The sequence below is a fragment of the Grammomys surdaster genome, unplaced genomic scaffold, assembly GCF_004785775.1.
Source record: "Grammomys surdaster isolate TR1022 unplaced genomic scaffold, NIH_TR_1.0 126178, whole genome shotgun sequence".
In the NCBI taxonomy this organism is placed as follows: Eukaryota; Metazoa; Chordata; class Mammalia; order Rodentia; family Muridae; genus Grammomys; species Grammomys surdaster.
The window spans coordinates 7,501,002-7,521,838 of record NW_021620984.1 but is presented as its reverse complement, the minus strand read 5'-3'; the positions used below and the strand labels follow the sequence as shown (position 1 = coordinate 7,521,838).

The following is a 20,837-nucleotide window of genomic DNA, read 5'->3' as shown; positions in this document are numbered from 1 at the left end:
GTCCTCCCAAGGACCTATTTCAGACTGTCTGTAAAGAGAAGAGATGCTAACATCAATATACAGAATTTGGAGATTTTTTAAAGTGGTTATTGTTGTTTGTTTCACAGATAAAATTCTAGATAACTACATTTTCTAAGTTCAGGGTGTAGAAGATGGACTGGTCCCCGTGTATCTATTCCAAATCTCTCTTTACTGTGGTCTGGATTCTTGTAGGCTACTTATCAATGTGTAAGACTGTGACCCCTCCACAGGAACTTTGCTTCTAGACAGCTTGGAAGGGACTCTTTTAAGTCTTCTTCAGCAATGTCACTTTCTGCTTTGGTCTTTTGGGGCCAGGTAAAATGATACAGGGACAAGTAATTTTTGTCATGGAATTCAGATTGTCCAGCATCTATGAAAAGTGAATTTCATATCAGAAAGTAAGTACAAACCCCCAGTGAAGTGGACAGAATTTCAGCTACTTGTCTGGAGAAAGTAGATTTGGCTAAAGACGATCTTCCTCCATCTGGAATTTCCAGGACACCAAAGGTGATTCCAGAAAACAGCCTGTTTGTTTGATATCTGCAGCCTCTTCTGCTAATGTAGGTGGGTTCCCTGCAAAACCAGCAAGAGGCTGTCAGAGTTTTTTAGCCAGCTATCCAGCACAACCAAGAAGGCAATGATTGCTGGCTATACAGGACTTTGCTGTGTGCTCTGAACCTAGGGAGAACTTTGAAATGACGTTACCAGATAAGACCCAAGACCTGTGACATCCCATTATATAGCTTTATAGAATGCCACAGCCAAAGGAATCTGTAAGTATCTTTAGCTGTGTGATCCAGCCAGAGGAACAATCTATTATATGACAGTAACAGAAAAGGGGTCATGAACCTCACATTTCTGTCTTGTGTGGTGCCCTAGGTATTCACAAAGTAACCATGTGTTGACTCCTCCAATGAAAGGGAATCTATACTTTGTGATTATTATATTTATGAGAATTAGAAATGAAGATATGGGGAAGAGAAAAAAATCAGGCAGCACACAAGCAAGGAATTTGTTTGCTCTCCAACCATAACAAGCAAACCAGTCTCTTAGGTAAACAGTTAACAAAAGACTCTCTGGCCCTCCTTTGGCCTGCTTCTCCATGCTCACTCACTTGCTCACTGGGAAACAGTTTACAGGCTTCTGGGTTACACATAGATGTAATTGTGTGTCCCAACCCAGTTCTCCATGAGGCGTTTCACATACACTAGCCACTCCTTCTCTGGTTGTCTTTCAGAGCCTGCCGGGAGACACAATTCACAAGCTGTCACGTGCAGCTTTTTCTATTACAGTGGATAATGAACAAGATCCAGTTTATGAAGGCAGACTCCAATAAGTAAAAAGGAACCATTGCAAACCCCACATAGACACAGAGCCAATGACATGGATGATTGTTTTTCAGACCCACATGCCTGACATGGCTCAAGTACACATTTGCACAAAGGCTCTGTCAATCAAACATACACCTTTTCAGGCTCTTGGTCTCTATGGGATATGGGCCGTACTAAGCAATCCCATAAATATGGGACCTCAGGCTGCGTGTCATTGTAGTCTCAAAAAAAAAAAAAACTATCCCATGGGGAGAGACTGTAGCCCCAAGCATACAGAGATCGCATCCTAATTCTGACAAGCCTGAGGAGGCCATATACACTTTCTTCCATCAATAGATTTTCAGACGGTAAATATATTATCTGATTTGAAAGTCGGCTCTTTTATTTGTTTTTAGAAGTGATGCTAGACTTAGGTTGTGGGCAGCAAGACTCGTGTTTATGTACAACTGTCTTTGTGTATGATTTTTCTTGCACCTAAAGAGTAATCTCATGGTGTGGGGGGAGACTTTTCAGACCATGAAATCTATCTTTATCATTTTTACTGTCCTAGAACTGACTGAAGATAAATTTAGACTATTTTTCTACAAAAAAATTATACTTATTTTTCCCCTTGATGTTGAGAAATCCCACTTATGCTTATAAGGAAGAATATATCCATTGAGAATTCTATTTAAACATATGGTTTAGCACTTGAGTATTTTATAAACCAACACAATTGTTAGGTAGATCATTTGGTACCAAAAGGTAGGTTGTTTGGATTTCCCAGAATCCATGAGAGAAATCATGTTTGCTTCATTACATGGATTAGTGCTCATAAGACCAAAAGCCCTTGATATTTTTCATTTCATATAATGGGGAATAATGAGTTATTGGAAGGAACTATTGCTGGTCCTAGAGTCAGAGGCATTTGCTTGTAGTCCCTACAGAAAGAATCCTCTGACAATCCTCTGATGGCCCTTGACCTCTGTGTCCTCGACCGTAGCCCAAAATGAGATGAACTGCCAGGTCTAGATCTCACCAGGGTTTCAGGTCTTACTGGATGCAGGCATGGAAGGGAGCAACGAATGGGAGTTCAGGATGCTAGGACTGGACCCGTCTGTTGTTTAGATGCCGTGTGTGCTGGAGACTTGGTTCCCCATGCAGCTATGCTGAGAAATACCGTGAAAGCTTTCGGAGATAAGGACAACTGGGAGGTCTTCAGGTCATTGCAGGGACCTGCTCCCAGGAGAGAAACTAGTGTAGCTCTCAGACAATCTACGAGACCCCACAAGATTGACTTATCATAGAAACTTAATAACCTGACCCCTGATTAGTCTCTGGATTTCTATTGTGAGAGACGATTTATTTCTTCCACGTGTTTTCTTGCTGTGATGCCCAGGTGCCATCAATGGAACCACCCAGTCCCAGGCTTACAACCTCCAGAACCAAACCAAACGGGCTAACGTTCTTTATAAAGTCTTCAGCCTCAGACATTTCCTAACAGTAACATAAACCAGATTAATACAACCTTATAGGGAGGCTTTCATATAGAAATTGACAAATGGCTGAGATTTTATAGAGACTGAAAATTTTAGAGCAGTCAATGAATAGTGACAAATAAAGAAACTTATTTGTAAGCAACTTCAGAGATTGTCCAGTCCCATCCAACATGGAGAAGCCACTGTGTGGATTCTCGCCCCACCCCTACCCAAGATGTTTCCAACAGGACAAATGTGAACAAAATTCTGGTAATAATTAAGGAGATCAACCAACCAATTGCTGTAATCCCTGAGTCTTAAAACAAGGCCTTACACCAAGGAGGTTTACACTCAGCCTGAGGGAAAGAGCCACTCAGAGAACAGAGACCTACTAATAATTCTAAATTGTGTCACAGTGGGTTGTGAGTTCAGTTGTCCACACTCTGCCCAGATTGTAATAGACAGTTCAGTGCACACTGCCCCAGAACGTAACTGTGTTTGTAAACAAAGTCTTTAAAGAGTGGTTCCGTGGTGGCTGGAGAGATGGCTCAGTGGTTAAGAGCACTGGCTGCTCTTCCAGAGGTCCCAGGTTCAATTCCAGAACCCACATGGCAGCTTACGACTATCTGTAACTCCAATTCCCAGGGATCTGAAATCCTCACACAGACACACATACAGACAAAACACCAATGCACATAAAGGAAGAATAAATTAGTAATAATAATAATTTAATAATAATAATATAGTAATATAATATAATAATAATAATATGAAAGAGGAAGAGGAAGAGGAGGAGAATACGTTAAGATGAAGGGTTAGGGTGAGGTTCCTTTACACTATGACTATGTCCTCATAAGAAAAGGAAGAGATGCCAGGTGTATGGTGTACATCGACACAGCAAGGAAAAATTCAAAGAGAGGAACTTCAGAAGAATCCAAACCCACCGTCTCTTTATTCTAGTTCACACTGTTTAAGCCACTCAGCCTGGGGTATTTTGCTGTGGCATTCTGTTGGGGTATGAGCCTGTGGGGTCGGGGGAGGAGAGGAAATCTGGGTGAATTCAAACAGAAAGTGTCAAGAAGTAGTTACTTGAGATGCTATAAAGGTCAGAAAGGAGAATTTCCTTCCAGTCACAGTAGCACAGAGAAATGGTTTTGTTGGCACTGAACCATGTAGCCCAGGTTAGCTCTGAGCTCTTCTCTTTGCCTCAGCCGTCTTCCTTGGTGTTAGGATTACAGATACGCATCCTCATGCCTGGTGAGGAAGATGATACTCAGATCTGGGCTGGGCAAACCGGCAGAAGCATGGCTTGCGTGGTTACATCTGCCTTTCTGCATAGTCTTTCTGAAGTTCAGTGAGTGTGGATCAAGTTAATGTTAGTTAAAATGCAACCACAGTTTAAAGTACAGGTTAGAGTACATTCTGTTTGAGTTCCTTTTACTTCGGACCTTTCTGGAAGGTGAGAGTTTCTTTGGTGGGCAAACTCACATTTGATTTGGTGAAATTCACATAAAAATCAAGGAAGGGAAATAGAGTACTTTATTCAATTCAGGTCATGGGTCAGAGAAAATTCTACCCAGTGTCAGGAACGCTTGTTTGTTAAGTTTTTGAAACTTCTGGTTAAGACATTGGAGTGGTCCAGAAATACCCAGAGTAGCTGGTAAGCCAGTTTAGAATTTTCACTTCATCTAAAAAAAAGTCTGCCAAGATATGAAAACATGCCGAAATGATAATTTCTATGCTTTAAAACAGTAAACAAGAAACAAGGAAAGGTAGGGGTGAGTATTCTGCTCTAAGGACCTCAGAACATTAGCAGGAGCATGGACTAAGAGGATAAAGATCAGAGGTGAGACCCAGGACAGAGGTCGAGGTGTCAGGATGGGCCCAGGAGGCAGCAATAATCTTCCTGCCTAACAATGCCTTTCATAAACCCTTAGCTAGATTCAAAGCAAAAGCCAGGATGTTAACTGCCCCTAATTAGTGTTTGTGCCAGTGCGTTTCCTCACACACACCCCGAAATTGTATGTGACACCAATTCTTACCAGGTATCAAGGTCACAACGTTTTACGGTAACAAACTGCAAGGCGAGGTAGGCTTCCCTACACTTTAAAGAAAGCTCCTGCTGTAAATTAAAACCAGCCGTTCCTTGGACCAACGGAAATCAGTGCAGGAAGTACTTAAACAGTTATGTTTTGAGAAAAGCACAGGTTCCCAGGCTTTTGCAGAATTCAAACCGTTGTGGGGGTAGGGCATGATCCCCATGAACCTCTACTCTCCCAAGGAACCAGGGAGAATGAAGCTTCTTTCTCCTCTCTACTCTGGAACTCAGCATTGACACAAAACACTAAGCCCGCCCTCGCGTTAACAGATTTAGATACCTCCACTGGTAAGTGTTCTGTACTTGGGCATCTTTCTCCTTTCTCCTATACCAACCCCTTAAGCTTCTGTTTTCACGAGTGACATCAAAGTGGTCTAGACTCCACCCCTCACTTTGGAGTCCTGCACAGTACCAACATTTGACACACCTCCTTGACAGCCCATCTGGGTGCCGGTATGCCCCGCCCCTGCCCCATCTAGCTACTTCCTCTTCGTTGTTCCTGACTCCTCCTCTGTCCTTTCTCCTGGCTCTTCCTCATCCTCCTCATCCTTCTCTCTCACGGCTTGAGTTATCCGTACTTACAAGGCGCATGCCCAGACTGTTTTTCCCATCTCTGTTGCCAGTACCTGTTGGAAACCACACCTGTGTTTTTGCCTAGAGTCGCTTCCCCACTCTGACTATTCTGCTTTCCGTGTTCTATAATCACGTGATAGAATCAGAGAAGTATTTGGAAAACATGCATCTGCCTGTGTCACTCTTTGAACAAAACTTTAAAGATACTCCAATTGTCACTCCAGACTTTATTACTCGTGTGGTCAATCTGTGCATTCTAGCACCGTGAGATACTCCTTAGATACTCAAAAGCATGGGGTAGTGTTACGAGATGATTGGTATCCACTGCGACATTCATGAGTTAATTCCCTAATTCCCCAGAATGTGACTTGTAAGAAAGATGTCCCCTAGATAGGTAATTTAGGTAAATAAGACCATTAGAACAATCCCTAATCTACATCACTGTCTCTATATGAAGAGAAGATTGGAGCACAGACAGGTCTAATGGGAAGACCATCTGAAAGACCACAAAGAGGATGGTCATCTCAAGCCTAACAGAGAAGCCTCAGAAGAATGAACCTGGCTGATGCCTTCATCTTGGACTTCTGGCCTCTAAGTTGATTTTTAAATCAGGGGTGTTTTCTCACAGTGTACTGTCTGGTCTTTTATGTCAACCTGACACAAGCTAGAGTCATCAAGGAGCCTCAGTTGAGGAAATATCTCCATGAGATCCAGCTATAAGGCATTTTTCTTCAATTAGTGATCAATGGGGAAGGGTTCAACCCTTCCTGAGTGGTGCCATCCCTGGACTGGTGGTCCTGGGTTCTATAAGAAAACAGGCTGAGCAAGCCATGAGGAGCAAGCCAGGAAGCAGCACCCTTCCATGGCCTCTGCATCAGCTCCTGCCTCCAGGATCCAGCTCTGCTTTGAGTTCCTGTCCTGACTTCCTCCAGTGATGGACTATGATCTGGAAGTGTTGGCTGAATTAACCCTTTCCTCCCCAGCTTGCTTCTTGGTCTTGATGTTCTTTTCATCACAGCAATAGAAACCCTAATAAGACATACAGCAGCAGAAATGAAACTATAACAAAGATCTTAACTTATCTCCAAAACAAGGTCATCTCTGTAGGTACTGGGGTCTAGAACTTGAACGTATATTTTTGAAGGATACCTAAAACACATGGTAGAGTAGAAAGAATGATTTTCTGCAAAAAGTAGGGTTGGTCTTAGTTACTGTTCTATTCCTATGAGGAAACACCATGACCAAGGCAATTCTTATATTTTTTAAACATTTAATGGGGGCTTGCTTACAGTTTTAGAGGGTCAGTCAGTTATCATGGTAGGGAACATGGCAGCATGTAGGTAGGCATGGTGTTGGAGAAAGAGCTGAAAGCTCTTTACATCTCTCTACATTTTGATCCACAGGTAGCAGACAGACACACACACACACAAAAGAGAGAGAGAGAGAAAGAGAGAGAGAAAGAGAGAGAGAGAGAGAGAGAGAGAGAGAGAGAGAGAGAGAACTTCCCCTCCTTTCCTAGTTCTACTAACTGGGCACCTAGCATGCAGACATATGAGCCTATAAGGACCATTCTCATTCGAACCACCACACAGACCAAAACAGGAGATAACCTAAAGTGGAAAATGGAGGAACTTAATTTAACAACATGTAGACATGTGGACATGTGCCTGGACCTGGAAAGAAGTGGGTGTTATTGGGAGTTGCCGGGTCTTGACCATTTCCATAGTAAGAATGACTTTATGATTAAGTATTATAAGATACACAGAAAGACTTTTAAGTAGAAAATTAAATCTGAGCCAGATAATCAAAGAAAAGCCACCAATAGAGAATATGGCAATAGGAAGCCATGACAGACTAAGAGAAGCCAATGTGAGTAAGAGAAGAAGAGCCGTTAAAGGCTCCGGCCACTCGGGTTAGAGGGACACAGAGAAATGGGTTTGTAAAGTGATTACATGTGACTGGCGGAAGTCTTTGAAAACCCAGGAAAGGGTAATGCAGTGAGCTCTCCATTCCATTTCCCCTTCAGTGAATAAACATCCATTCTTTGTGAAGAGTCAAGTTTGAAGACGTCCTTTGAGGAAGGATTTTCTGATGCACTGAGGAGCAGATAGAGAAAAATTAAAAGGAAGGGAGCTTGAGGAGTTTCCAAGGTGGAGACCTGTTCTCTCTGCCTTCCACACATCTGATGGTGTTCTCACAAACGCAACTCGCATGCGGCTTCCTGTCTTTGGGAACTTTAACTTGTCCTACTTATTTTCTAAAGACACCTAAGAGCATCTATCTCTCCATACTCCAGAGTAAAGCCGCTGTGTTTGTAACGAGACTGATGAAGTGATGAAAGCCTACCGGGCAGGGGAAGTGTGAGCAAGAGAAGCCCTAAAGAGCTCTAGCCAACTTATGCCTTCAAGGGGGGGGTGGGAAAGTGTTGTGAGTATTTACAAGAAATACTATCTCCTGGCATATCATTATTTAAGCTTCCGTCAACGACCTCTCCACACTGAAGTACCACTTTTCAAAAGGCTTGTTTCTCTTGGCCTCTGGTGATGCGAGGGGCCTCTTACTGCATAGCAGTGGTCTGCTAGAAACTTGCTCCCTGAAGGAGAGACTGGTGAGGTAGTAGGGAAAGCCTTAAAATGTGGTGAAAGCTTTTGATTACAATAACAGCAGGCCTTTTTTATCCCCCCAGAAGGTTCATCCAAATAGAACCCTTGTGGTCTACAAACCATGGCCGTTCTAGCCCTGGTCTTTGCTTGCCCCAGCCCATCTTTTGATTGATAGGACCACATGCCTTTTCCTGAGGCTTCTGGGAGTTTGGTTAGACTACTCTGTTCTCAGGACCTGCTTCATACAGAAATCCTGTGCCAAAAAGGAATAAAAGTCACTTGAAATTAATTTGGAGGGAACTTGATTCATCAAGTTAACATTTCTTTCAGAGACCGCGTTTAGCAACACCTACTCGAATTGCAGTGTCTCCTTGGGTGAACAGGGGCTATTGTATCCACGATCTAAATAGGCAGACACCTGGGCGGGGCTGAAGCTCGGGTCCTATGTATAGCACTTGACTCTTGCTGGACACTTTTCTTAATTGTAACCAACACACATCTTCTGTCCTTTTGAGAACAAGGAAAGAAAATCCAATAGACAGGTCTTAGAGTGATGTGTCAGAGGACATTGAGACCAAGCGCTGCACACGCTGGAATTATAAATGCACTGTGGTTTGGAATATGGTAGACACTGTCCATGCATGTCTTTGAGAGGAGGTGCTTCTGTAGATACCCAGTCTGGTAGGATCGGCAGTCATGGGAATGTATGCCAGCATCTGCGACAGACATATAACCAGTGTGCTGTGGGTTGTTAAGGGATTGGACCAGGTACTCTAGCCTGTCACTGTCAGTTGTGAGTAGACTTGTCCACTCATCCTAGTATGTCTAGCTACAGTGGCCCATGTGGGACAAGTTGGTAGCCCACAGAGGGTCCAGGAATGAGGGTCCAGGAATGGAAATTTCAGGTCAAGTCTCTCCTCCTGATCTTGCCACAGTTAGATGAGATTTTGGATAAGTCACACTATTTTGGTATAGTCCTGTTTCTGAACAGATTACCAACTATGCATTTGTGACTGCCAGGTGTGTGCTAGGGATGTTGTATGCGTCCAAAGACGAGTAGTGAGACTCCAAGGAGAGTCTGAGGCTTAGAGAAGGAGCCAGGGTTGTGGGTGTGCTGGCTAGCTTTATGTTAATTCTACACTGCCTACAGTCATTTGGGACGAGGAACCCTCAACTGAAAAAATACCTACACCAGACTGGCATGTGGACAAGCCTATAGAGCAGGTTTTTTTTTAAATTAACAATTGGTGTAGGATGGCCCACTGTGAGCAGTACCATCCCCAAGCAGGATGTCCTGTGTTCTATTAGACACCAATCTGAGAAAACCAGAGAGCATCATCCTCTCATAGCTTCCACCTCAACTCCTGCCTCCAGGTTCCTGCCCTGGTTATGTTTGTGGCTCACTTTCCCCAGTGACGTGGGACTGTAAGCTGAAGTAAATATTGCTGCCCAAATTGCTTTGGGTCATGGTGATTTTGTTTTTTGTTTGTTTGTTTGTTTTTTGTTTCGTTGTTATTTTGTTTTACTTTGTTTTTTCACATTTTTCATAGCAATAGAAAGCCTAACTGAGACCAGGGAGATGACACCCCATGAGGTTTTGCATCCTTTGTTATGATCACAGTACCTTGACCTGCTTCCTGCATTCTAAGAAAGCTGTTTGCTGAATCTCACGGTGCCTATGGGCTATGACAAGGATTCTGGGTGGAGGAAGCGGGGACCACAACAGAGGTTCCCATATCATAGGCATAGTGATCGAGGCACCCCCAAAACTCACCCAAGAGACTTCTGGAACCTGTTCTCTTTTTCCAGACATTCCACACAAATCAAACAAACCCACCAGCTCTGTGCATGTCTGCCTTTCTATGAAAAAGGATCTGTATGTTTAAACACTTGACTTTCACAGGTGGACCCAAGAAAACATCCTGCTTTAATGCTTGAAGGCAAAAATCCTAAACAAACGATGCTTTGGAGAAAATCTGTAATTCTGTATTCACCAATCACTCACTACCACAGTCTGGCAGGCTAGCCTAAGACACACTCCCCAAATCCCTGCCATCTCTGCGTGCTAGCTCAGACAAATGAAACATGCATTAAAGAAGATTATTCCTCACATTTACCCTACTACTCCTTACAATGTGAACTTGGACACCTGCTTTCTCCTCTGGATACCAGTTTCTATTAATTGTAAAGTAAAGATAGCCTAAACATCTTCATGCCTGAGCCAATGGAGAGTGTACTGACTTGGAGGTCAGATGTGGGAGAGCATAAGGACCTATGAGAAGACACTAAGGATACATTCTTGGCTTCAACAGCCTCTAGAAAATGTTGCAAAGTCACTGGGCCAGATATTTTCCAAACTGTGTGATGTGTGTACCTAAGTGATGAGTTATTTAAAACCTTTTTATATGTGATCCTCCATCTCAGGTCAACTCTGCTCCTTGGTGTTGAGGCAGCCTCTCTCCTTTACTCTGTCTAGCCAGGACTACCAGGAAGCAGAAGACAGCAAGCAGCATCAGTAAGGACCACCAGAGACTATCAAAGACTTCTCAAAGACTTCTTGTGTATTCAAGTTTTGTACCCTCCCACCATATATGTACCACATACATGGAAACCACAAACACATGTGCATTTTTAAAAAAGCACACAAGGTTGATAACACACACACACACACACACACACACACACACACACACAGAGTGATAGCACCTGAAGAAACCACTCAGGTTGACCCCTGACCTCCATATGCATTTGCGTGCTTGTGTCCGTGCACGCACACGCACACAGTCATGTCTCTCCGTCCCAAAGGTGTTCTCAAGCTTAGTGAAGATGAAGCGAGTTTTGTGGTCCCTTTTCCCTAGTCTACATTGCAGGCAAGTGAATGGCAATCAGTCAGGGCTCAGGAAGCCCCAGGTTAATGTTACCCCATTATTCTGTGAAAACCACTGTGAAAGAGGTTTCTCCACTGACCCAATAAAGAACATAATTAAAGACAGTCAGTGAGTCTCCATCTTGAATACAACTTGCATTCCTCAAGTGGGTCCTTTATGCTATCCCTGCAGACCAGGCTAGACCACAAAGTCATCTGCCTTGCTCTTGGTCTACAACCCCTTAAGGGCATGAGTGGACAACAGGCTATCTATGCGGCTGGACCCCAGACTTTCTTGATGGAGGTATTGATTCCCATTTGTTGGGCTTTCCTGGGTGCACATCAGTAACTAGTCATCTGATTGACTTCACAGAGGCAAGCTTACATTGATTATTTTTCTCTTTGTCTCTGAGATTTTGTTGTTGAGTCTCCCCATCCCCATTGGGTGAGATTCCAACCTTCTCTGGGTTGCTGTTGCTTCTTTTCTCATTCCCTGTGTGTGTAAGATGAGATTCAGGTAAGGGAGGAAGAAGAACTGCCTAGAGCAGCAAGTCTTACCTGTAAGTTGAGACTCCTGAAAGCACAGTCTGAGCTTTGGGAAAGCCTGAGCTGATTGAGGGGTCCCCAGGCCTCTGACAAGGCTTAGGCTGGAGCTGTGAGATTCTCTGACTCTTGGATTCAGGTGTCACTGGGAGTCACAGAAGAGCAGAGCATGGAGTCTCGAGCCTCAGGTAGGGGATAGCGTCGAGCCCAGGGCCAGAAAAAGGGGAGCTATGGTTAGTCCCAGCGGTGATTGTCCTTAGCTTGGCAGAGGCAGGCTTGGTGGCGGGTGTGGCTGGGGGCACAGAGAGGTCCTTCTACAGGAGATTAAGCTACAGTTCTGTACTCGAAGGCCTTCTCCATGCTCCCCATGGCTGATCTTGATGAGAGAGACAGTCCATGGCTCTAAATAGTTTATTGTCTGTTCATGGCGGAAAGTGGATGAAGAATGTACCATACTCATTTTTCAGGGTGAGCCTGAGATTAAATACCTTTTGTCGGGAGGAATGTCTGGGAAGGGAAGCTTATTGGCTAAGCCCTCTAGGACTCTAGCTACCTCATTAGCATGGAGAACTCTGTTTCGAGTGTATGTGACCATAGGACACATTTATTTTATGTGAGGAGCATGGCATATGTTCCAGGCCAGGAATCCGGCAGGCAGCAGGGAGTCATCTAAGTCTCAGGTGTGTGCCTACCGAGTCCCGCGTCTCAACCTGCTCTACCTTACCAAACTTCCAGGCATAGTGTTATGTCCACAGTTACAAAGTCGCAATGATAATAATCTCATTGGTTGGCGGTCCCTACAGCGTGAGGAGCTGTTTTAAAGGGCGGCAGTGTCGGGAAGGCTGAAAGCCACTGCCCTAGAAGGTCACACACTGCTTAATGTGTTTGCTTAATGCATTTTCATTCACTGCCTGAAGAATTCACTGTTTCTTCATGGTGCAAACTTCTATAATTTTTTCTTCATGCTGAAATTCTTAATTCTGGAAAGAGCCCTCCCATTTTCATTTCATAGTAGGTCCACAAATCACAAGTATATCCCCTGTGTGACGCTTGCTTCACCTTCCTCCTATATGCGCTCTCTCTCTCTCTCTCTCTCTCTCTCTCTCTCTCTCTCTCTCTCTTTCCTCCCTCCCTCCCTCCTTCCTTTCTTTCAGTCATTTTGGTGGAAGATGAAGCAGTATTTCCTTATGGTTTTAATTTACATTTCCCCAGTGACTGATGGTGTTTGGCATCTTTTCCGGTGCTTTTGGGTATTTGATAACTTCACAAGAGAACTGTCTATTTAAGTCTTTTTAGCCTTTAAAAAATTAGATTACCTTTTAAAATTTTTAGCTGAAGGAGTTCATTATATATTCTGGATATATTTTTTATGAGATATACAATTTACAATCCAGGTTATGAGCTGTCTTTTGACTTTTTGATGGAATGTCTTGAGGTACATGCTAAATGTGAGTGAAGTTTTATTTATCGGTTTTTAAAAATCACCATTAATACTTTTTCTGACATATTTGAAAAGTCAAAATGTGCCTAACCCCACATCACAAAGATATCCCCTGTATTTTCTTCTAAGGGCTCTTTATATGTTTAACTCTTTTTAGGTTTGTGACTCATTGTGAACTTAAAGTGATCATAACTGTTTATTCTTAGGGTCTCAATTTTATTCTGTGTGTGTGTGTGTGTGTATTCTTCTGCAAGGATCATGGTATTATAAATTTATAAATTCCATGTGGCTTTATAGTTCATTTTAAGGGCAGTATGTGTAAGCCTTCCAACTTTATTCTTTTTAAAGATTGTTTTGGTTGTTCTGAGTTTCATATGAATTTAGAATGAGCTTGTCAGTTTACACCCCACCTTCAAAATAAGGTGCACCAATGAGAACCCAATCAGGATTGTGCTGAATCTGTAAATCAACTGGGAGGATATATTAATAAATGTTCTGGTTGATGAACATGGAGTATCTGTAGTGAGAATTCTGGAATTTTGGTTTCTTTAAAAAACACAAAAATAGAATTTGGCTTTTGTTTTAAGCCCAGGTGTGGGATATGGGGCTGCTTCAGATTGTCCGTCTATCTTAGGTTTTACTGCTATGAATAGACACCATGACCAAGGCAACTCTTATAAGGACAACATTTAATTGAGGCTGGCTTACAGGTTCAGAGATTCAATCAATTATCATCAAGGCAGGAACAAGGCAACATCCAGGTAGGCATGGTACAGGCAGAGATAAGAGTTCTACATCTTCATCTGAAGGCTGCTAGCAGAATACTGGCTTCTAGGCAGCTTGGATGAGGGTCTTAAGCTCACACCCACAGTGACACACCTACTCCAAGAAGGTCACACCTCCTTGTAGTGCCGCTCCCTGAGCCAAGCATATTCAAACCATGACATTGTCCATAGCAAGTGACTATGGTTTGCCTCGTGCTCTAGCAGGGGTGTGGTTTTACCAGCTGCAGTTAGTTTCTGAGATGTTTGGAATTCTGAGGACTTTTCAGAGGGTATATAAATGCTAGGGCCCTGAGAAAGGTTGTTTGTTGTTGGCTGTGGTTTGTTAAGTGTTGCATAAAGGAAAAGGAATAAGAAATTAGACATCTTGATCAAACTTGCCCCAAGAAACTTGACCCCTTGTCAGCAAGAAGTAGTCTAACTATAACATCACCTCCTTTCTGACTCCTGACTTTCAGGATCTCTTGATGATTCAGGGATCTCTTATTTTCCTCTCTATCCTTTCTTCTCTTTTATCTAGTGTTAGGCAGTTGAAGAGGTGGAAGTAAAGGTGGAAGAAAGAAGAACCCACACAGTAGCAAATGTCTTTCCACTTCTTCCAGTTTTCCACCAGCAATACTTCGTAGTTTTTGCTGCTTGCATTTTCTGTGTTAAATATGCCTATATATTGATATCTTTTGATGTTGTGAAGGGAATTATTCCCCTAATTTCATTTATCTAACATACAGAATACAAGTGATCCAGTGTGAATATTCTGTCTTACTACCTTTGAAAATCTTTAAATTAATTCAAATATTCTTCTTTTTTTTTTTATAATATATTTTTTTTATTTTCTTTTTTTTTTGAACATGAAATGCTTTTTTATAGCATGTTTTACAAGGGGAGGGGGTAAGAGGGTCCAGGTGGTGGAAAAGTACAAAATCTTCTTGGCCTGTGCCTTGAAACATGTCATGGTCTATATGGTACACTGCCTTGAATTATGATCTACCTGCAGTTCTTCAGAAGATATGGTACACTGCTTGAGTTATGGTCTCCCTGCTATTCTTAAGAAGACATGGTACTCTGCTTTGAGTCTATCTGCAGTTGCTAAGCAGGATCTTGCAGCTGCCAAGCTTCAGAGGACATTATGCAGGTGGGGAAAGGTAGGGGGTAAGGGTAAGGGCGAGGGTCCTGGCTTCTGGCATCTCCCCCTTCTCTGTTTAGTTAGAGAAGGCATCTTATGTTCAATCCCAACTATGTGAGTTTTGAATTTGGATGTCTAATTATGGGGGGTCTTAGACAAGTTCACAACCCCAAAACACTGATGTGAGACAAGTCACATCGATGGTCGAAGGCTTCTTATAGATTTTTTTTAGCATTTTTAAGCATAAGAACATATTTTCTATAAATAGAAGCTGGTAGTCTTCCTCTCTAGTCCTGATCTTTATAGACCTCTGGGGAATTTCATGAGATACTTATAGAGGACAGAACTTGTGTCTAGAGAAGATAACTAGCTAGTCTAACGTCATGTAGCCAGGGAGTGGGTACATCAGGGATGGAACAGAGACCATACCACTCCATCGGATGCTCTGTTTTTTTTACAGTGCCACTTCCCATGGGGAGGGTCATTCTCAGAAGACAATGTTCTATGTCTGGTGAGCCTGTGCTCTCCAGCATTCCGATTGTCTTCCTTTGTTACAAGAAGACAGATTCGGGCAACCAGGGTACAGAATGCACATTTCCAGAATATATACTACACTCTGTGCCATGCTAAGTACTATATGCATTCAAATACAGTTGTCACGGGAGCTGTGTAGGGCAGTAACAACAACTCTCACTTTGTAGATGGGGAAACCTATCTGTGGAAAAGGTGTGGGCACAAAATCCTATCTTCCCCACCCCATGACATCATGTGGCTTTTCCTTCCTAGTTCCAAGGACAGGATTCACCGGGCAACACTCTTCTAAGCATCCCTCCTTCAGACAGAGATCTTGTAGCTGCCTGTCCACTCAGATAGCCACAGTACAAGAGTCCCTGCCTTCCACACTTCCTGCAGACTAAGCAACCTCCCGGCTCCCTATGTTTTAAACCCTCCTTTGTGTGTCTCAATGGACAATGTGAACAATAAGCGTGACTGGTGTGGCGTATAAAAGAGATGATTCAACCTCAGACACTCAGCTACTTATTCCAAATGGACAAGGCTGTACAATTGTGGAAAATGGTTTAAACAGGCCTCTTTTGATAATCCACATCTGGGACACTGACCCAGACCACCAAGATGCAGCTTTAGGCTAGTTGCTTCTAATTGCATTTGATCATGGGGACACAGGGATGGCATGATGCTTCAGTCAGAGCAGCATGGGGCCTGCTCTACTTCCCATTCTACTTCCCCTTCTGCCTGCCTCATGCTCTCAGACACTTTGTAGAAACTCAATAAATAACTCTTTGATTAAAAACTATACTTATTTATTTACATATACATATACATCATATACATATACATCATATACATACACATATACATATTGTGTGTGTGGTATATATATTGGGTCTGGCATGGTATGTGTGTGTATGTGATGTAGTGTGTTTGTGGGGGGGTGGTGTAGTGTGTGCATGTGTGTAATGTGTGTATGGTGTGTATAGTGTACGTGGTGGTGTGATGTGTGTGTGGTATGTATGTGGTGTGCGTGTGATGGGGTGTGGTGTGTGTGTTTGTGTGTGTGGTGTGTATGTAGTAGCATGTGTGTGTTTGTGTGTGTGTGTGTGGTGTGTATGTGGTAGTGTGGGTGTGTGTATGTGTGTGTGGTAGTGTGTGTGTGTGTATGTGTGTGTGTGTGTGTGTGTGCATGCCTGTGTGCTTAGATCAGGAGTCAGATCTCCCCTTTGACCACGAGGGTCCTGGGGACAGCACTCAGGTCATTAAGTTTGTTTCGAGTGTCTTTACCTCCAGCAGCTGTGTTCCCTTGAGTGTCCCCTTGCTTGTCATCTTGCTTTTATTTTAAAGTCATTTATAACTGCGTTACCCCAAACAGACAGTTTCTTTTTTAGCTGTTCTTTTCACCACACCTAGCACAAAGAAAGCTCTTGCTACCCATCCATTAAGGAGATAATTTCAGCTGAAGAAAAGTCCAAAGGAATGTGGCAGAAAGCCACCTCAGACGCAGCTATATGAGGCTCTTCGCCTTCTTCTCCTCCTCAGCCCAGGAAGCATTCTGGGACCTCAAAGCAGGAATGGGTGTAATTAAATGTTTTTGCAAACCCTTTCCAAATGTCATAAACAGCATGGAGGCATGGAAGCACCACAGTTTACCTTTATAGAAAATTCCAGATTGGTGAGTAGCTCAGCACTCCAGAGCTTTAAAAAGCTCTTTCATGTCACCCAAGAGATGTTTTACTTTGGGAGTTCAAGCCAGTTATAACCCAGAGCCTGGGAAAATCCTCAGCAACAGCGGTGCCCTGAGGTGACGACGTGGTGAGAGGTAGAGAATGTTCTGTTAGCTCCGCTCCTCCTTCCAGGTGGTTCTTGGTCAGCAGGAGAATATGAAATTTTAATAATACATAATAAAAAGCCAATACTTCTGCCCAGACAAGATTGCCTCATGGTTTGCTTCAGCCATATTTTCTATTTTTTCAGCTGACTGCCAAATCCAGTTACCTTTCACTCCCTGTCTGCATTCACGTGGCAGTCTTGGGCTTTAAACTGGTTGCCTTTTTGACCCTTGAACGAAGTTCTTGTGAAGAGAGCTGTGATAGACAAGAAGCAGGGGACATAGGTTTTAGTCTGGGCTATGGAAATGTGCAAATTCTGTTTTCTAAAAACAAAACAAAACAAAAACAGAAAACAAAAGTCACTTCAGATGCATGCTTATTTCCTAAACCAATCAGGGGCTTGAACATCCAAAGGCTACTGCCCAGGTCCTTTTTATCTCGAACCTTTGTGGTCTGTTTCTTTTTAGAAACTTCTGACCTTTGCTCACACCAATAAAAAGTTTCCTGTCTGGCCCCATGACGATACCCCTCTTCACGTCTGTCACCACTACGTTGAACACAGACCTCAGCACATAAATCTACATGGCTGGACATATACTTTTCAAGACATAAATTTAGTCTGAGTGCACCCTCTTCTACCAGATTGGCTCGAGGTAGAATCTGTGGGGTTAGAAACGTAGGCTGGAAATCTCTATTTAAAATCATACCCTTCGTTATCAACGTCCCTGAGGCGCCAAGTTGAATCCTGTTTTAGGAAATATGGAATGGCCCTTGTTACGGCCAACCCCAGTTCACTGTAGAATAACACCCTACTTACAGCCAAGTCTGTGAAGCAAGAGCCAGTGGGAAAAGGATCACTTGACGTACACACGAGGAACTCTTTCTTATATCTCCTCCAGTCTACCTCCCCCAGCACAGTCTCAGAGGTAACACTGGTAACCCAAGACCAAGTGGGCACTGCTGTGGAAAGTTCAGGAAACTGAGTTAAGAAAGAGTGGCAAATACATCTGCTTATGTACCCACTTAGCTGTCGTTTCGTTCCCTAGACTCTTCCGTCTTCTATCCCATTTGAAGTGGCCACGCCCATGAAGCCGGGGTCTGACCTCTGCGTGGAAAGCAGAGTCCTCCATCACACAAGGACTTGAGTAAAAGGCAAAACTGTTGCCTTCTCATGGGCCCACGAGATTACCATTCGCCATCACAGATGTGGACTTCTGGAATCTTCATTTTTAAATACTCTTCTACCTTCTTAATTATGGATGAAGTTTTCTTAATCTTTTCTCACCAGAGCTGCTTTGTCTTCAAGCTAAATTGTTCTGAAATTTTCAGCCATCTGAAACAGTTGGAATCAGTTTTCTTTCTGTATTTTTGGTTTGTTTTTATTTGGGGTCTTAAATATATTTATTTAGTATTCTCTCCCTCCCTCCTTCCCTCCCTTCCCCCCTCTGTGTGTGTGTGTGTGTGTGTGAGAGAGAGAGAGAGAGAGAGAGAGAGAGAGAGAGAGAGAGAGAGAAAGAGAGAGGGAGAGAGAGAGAGAGAGAGAGAGAGAGAGAGAGAGGGAGAAAAGGAAGGAGGGAGAGAGAGGAGTGAAGAATTACCTCCCTAGCTTAAAACACAAGCCTAGGACAGTATTTGATCTGATTAAGTAGAAATAGGTTGATATTTTAAGAAAATGTTTGCTTTCTAAGTCTTGAAATTTACCCCACAGAAGTGACCCTCAGATAATAGTTTCTTAAGGAAACACCATTAGGAAAGTTTTAAGACCCTGCTTCCAGAATTGAAACATAAATACACGAACAAAAACAAAAGACCATTGGGATTTGTTCCACCAGTTCTACAGAACATTCTTTCCTAAGATGATGCTCTGTGAGCACGGGCTTCTTTAAAGATGGAATAACTCTCCTACAACAAGATATTCCTGCTCCTAGGAATGACTCGTTCCAGAGCTAATAATCAAGTTTGACTAAAGAGTGCAATGCCCCGTGGGAACAGGGGCTTTGTCTTCTTCAGCTTTGTATTCCAGCTGCTGGACGAGTCCTGATCAACTCTTCATTCATTCATTCATTCATTCATTCATTCATTCATTGTTATTCCAGAGTGCTATGCCTACATAATGGGTGGTCATTATTCACTTATTAAAAATTATCTATTGCCTTCTACAGAAGAAGAAATATACTATTCTAGGCTCTGTCTATACACATGAACTAAGCAGAGCTAAGTGTCTAGCACCAGAAAACTTATAATCTTATAAAATGCTAAACACAAATGTTGTCATATCCCAGGGCAATATATTTGGTAGGGGCAAGTGAGAATCGGGTGGCGGCAGCAGGAAGGATCAGAGAAAGCATTTTTCACAGTGCCTTAATGAGATTTTTGAGTGGAGATTTAGGGAAGGAAGAGAGCTGACCAGGCAGCTGTCCAGAGTCAGTGCATCACAGAGAGGGAACAGCAAGAACAACAGATCTGAGACAGGCACACCACGGGACAGTGGAAGTATAGCAAAGAACCTAAGTAGCTGTCGCTACAGGAAAAAAATATGAAGGAAGGAAAGAAAAGAAGAAGGAAGAAATGAATGGATTCTATGAAGAGTGGGAGATGTGTGCCCACCTTTCTGTCACTGTGGGTCTGACCTCCATGCCTGCTTAAATGACATGGCTTCCCCCTCCTTCTCCGCCATGCTCCTCCTCGAGGTAGCTGCTGAACGCTAATAAAATTATCCTTGAGTTTTAATATGCTAACTATATAATGATTCGTGTACACATGGGGTTATGTCCTGATACACCAATCAGAAATTAAAAGTATCATGAGTGAAGAATGCATTTGATACACCTGCCCTACAGGAGAACATCATGGCTTACTAACTGAAAGCTATAGTGTGTCTTTGTTTGATATTGTGATTGTATGGCTGACCGGGAGCTTTGACCTAAAGGCCCTTCCCAGCATATCTACCGTGTAGGGAACTGTCACATGAGGTTTCTAGTGAATGTACCATCAATGGGTTAAAAATTTGTAAACCAAGCCATCGTTTGCTTGAAGACCATCTCTCCTTCATCTTGGGAGGCAGAAGCAGGCAGACCTCTGTAAGTCTGAAGCCAGCCTGGTCTACATAATGAGTTTTGTGTACGTGGTGACTTAGGGTTCCAGGTCTTACCTGTTAGTTTGTGAATAGCCACATTTCCTCTGTTCTTCCTTGGACGTAACACAGGTCCTTCAGTTCCAGTATGACTTTGCTAAAATCTCAGCAACAAAGCACTACAAGCTGTGTCTGTGAGCATGTGTGCATGTGTGTTAAATAACAACAACAATTTTATAAAAAACTGAAAATTTCTTCTTGGTTTCCTCAAAGTTCTGGGAGGGAGGAGACTGTTGTGTGCCTTCCCCAGCTCGGGGACTGTCAAGATCGAATAGCATCCTTTGGCTTGCAGACTCATTGCTCCACTGCCTGCCCCATCGACACCTGGCCAGCTCCTTTGCAAGAGCTGTTAGGGCCCACTGGAAAATCTAGGAGTCTATTGTGATCCTGTCTCTTTAAAAATTGGTTTTCAGCTAGGCATGGTGTTACTTGCTTTTAATCCCAGCCTAGGACTGGAGGCAGAGGCTGAGGGGCAGAGGCAGAGGCAGAGGCAGAGGCAGAGGCAGAGGCAGAGGCAGAGG

General features: G+C 43.1%; 1 protein-coding gene across 1 annotated transcript in view; it reads left to right on the top strand.

Moving 5' to 3' along the window:
- Positions 1–20,837, top strand: part of Enpp6 (ectonucleotide pyrophosphatase/phosphodiesterase 6) — a 94,953-nt gene that overhangs the window by 408 nt on the left and 73,708 nt on the right. The window lies entirely within an intron of this gene.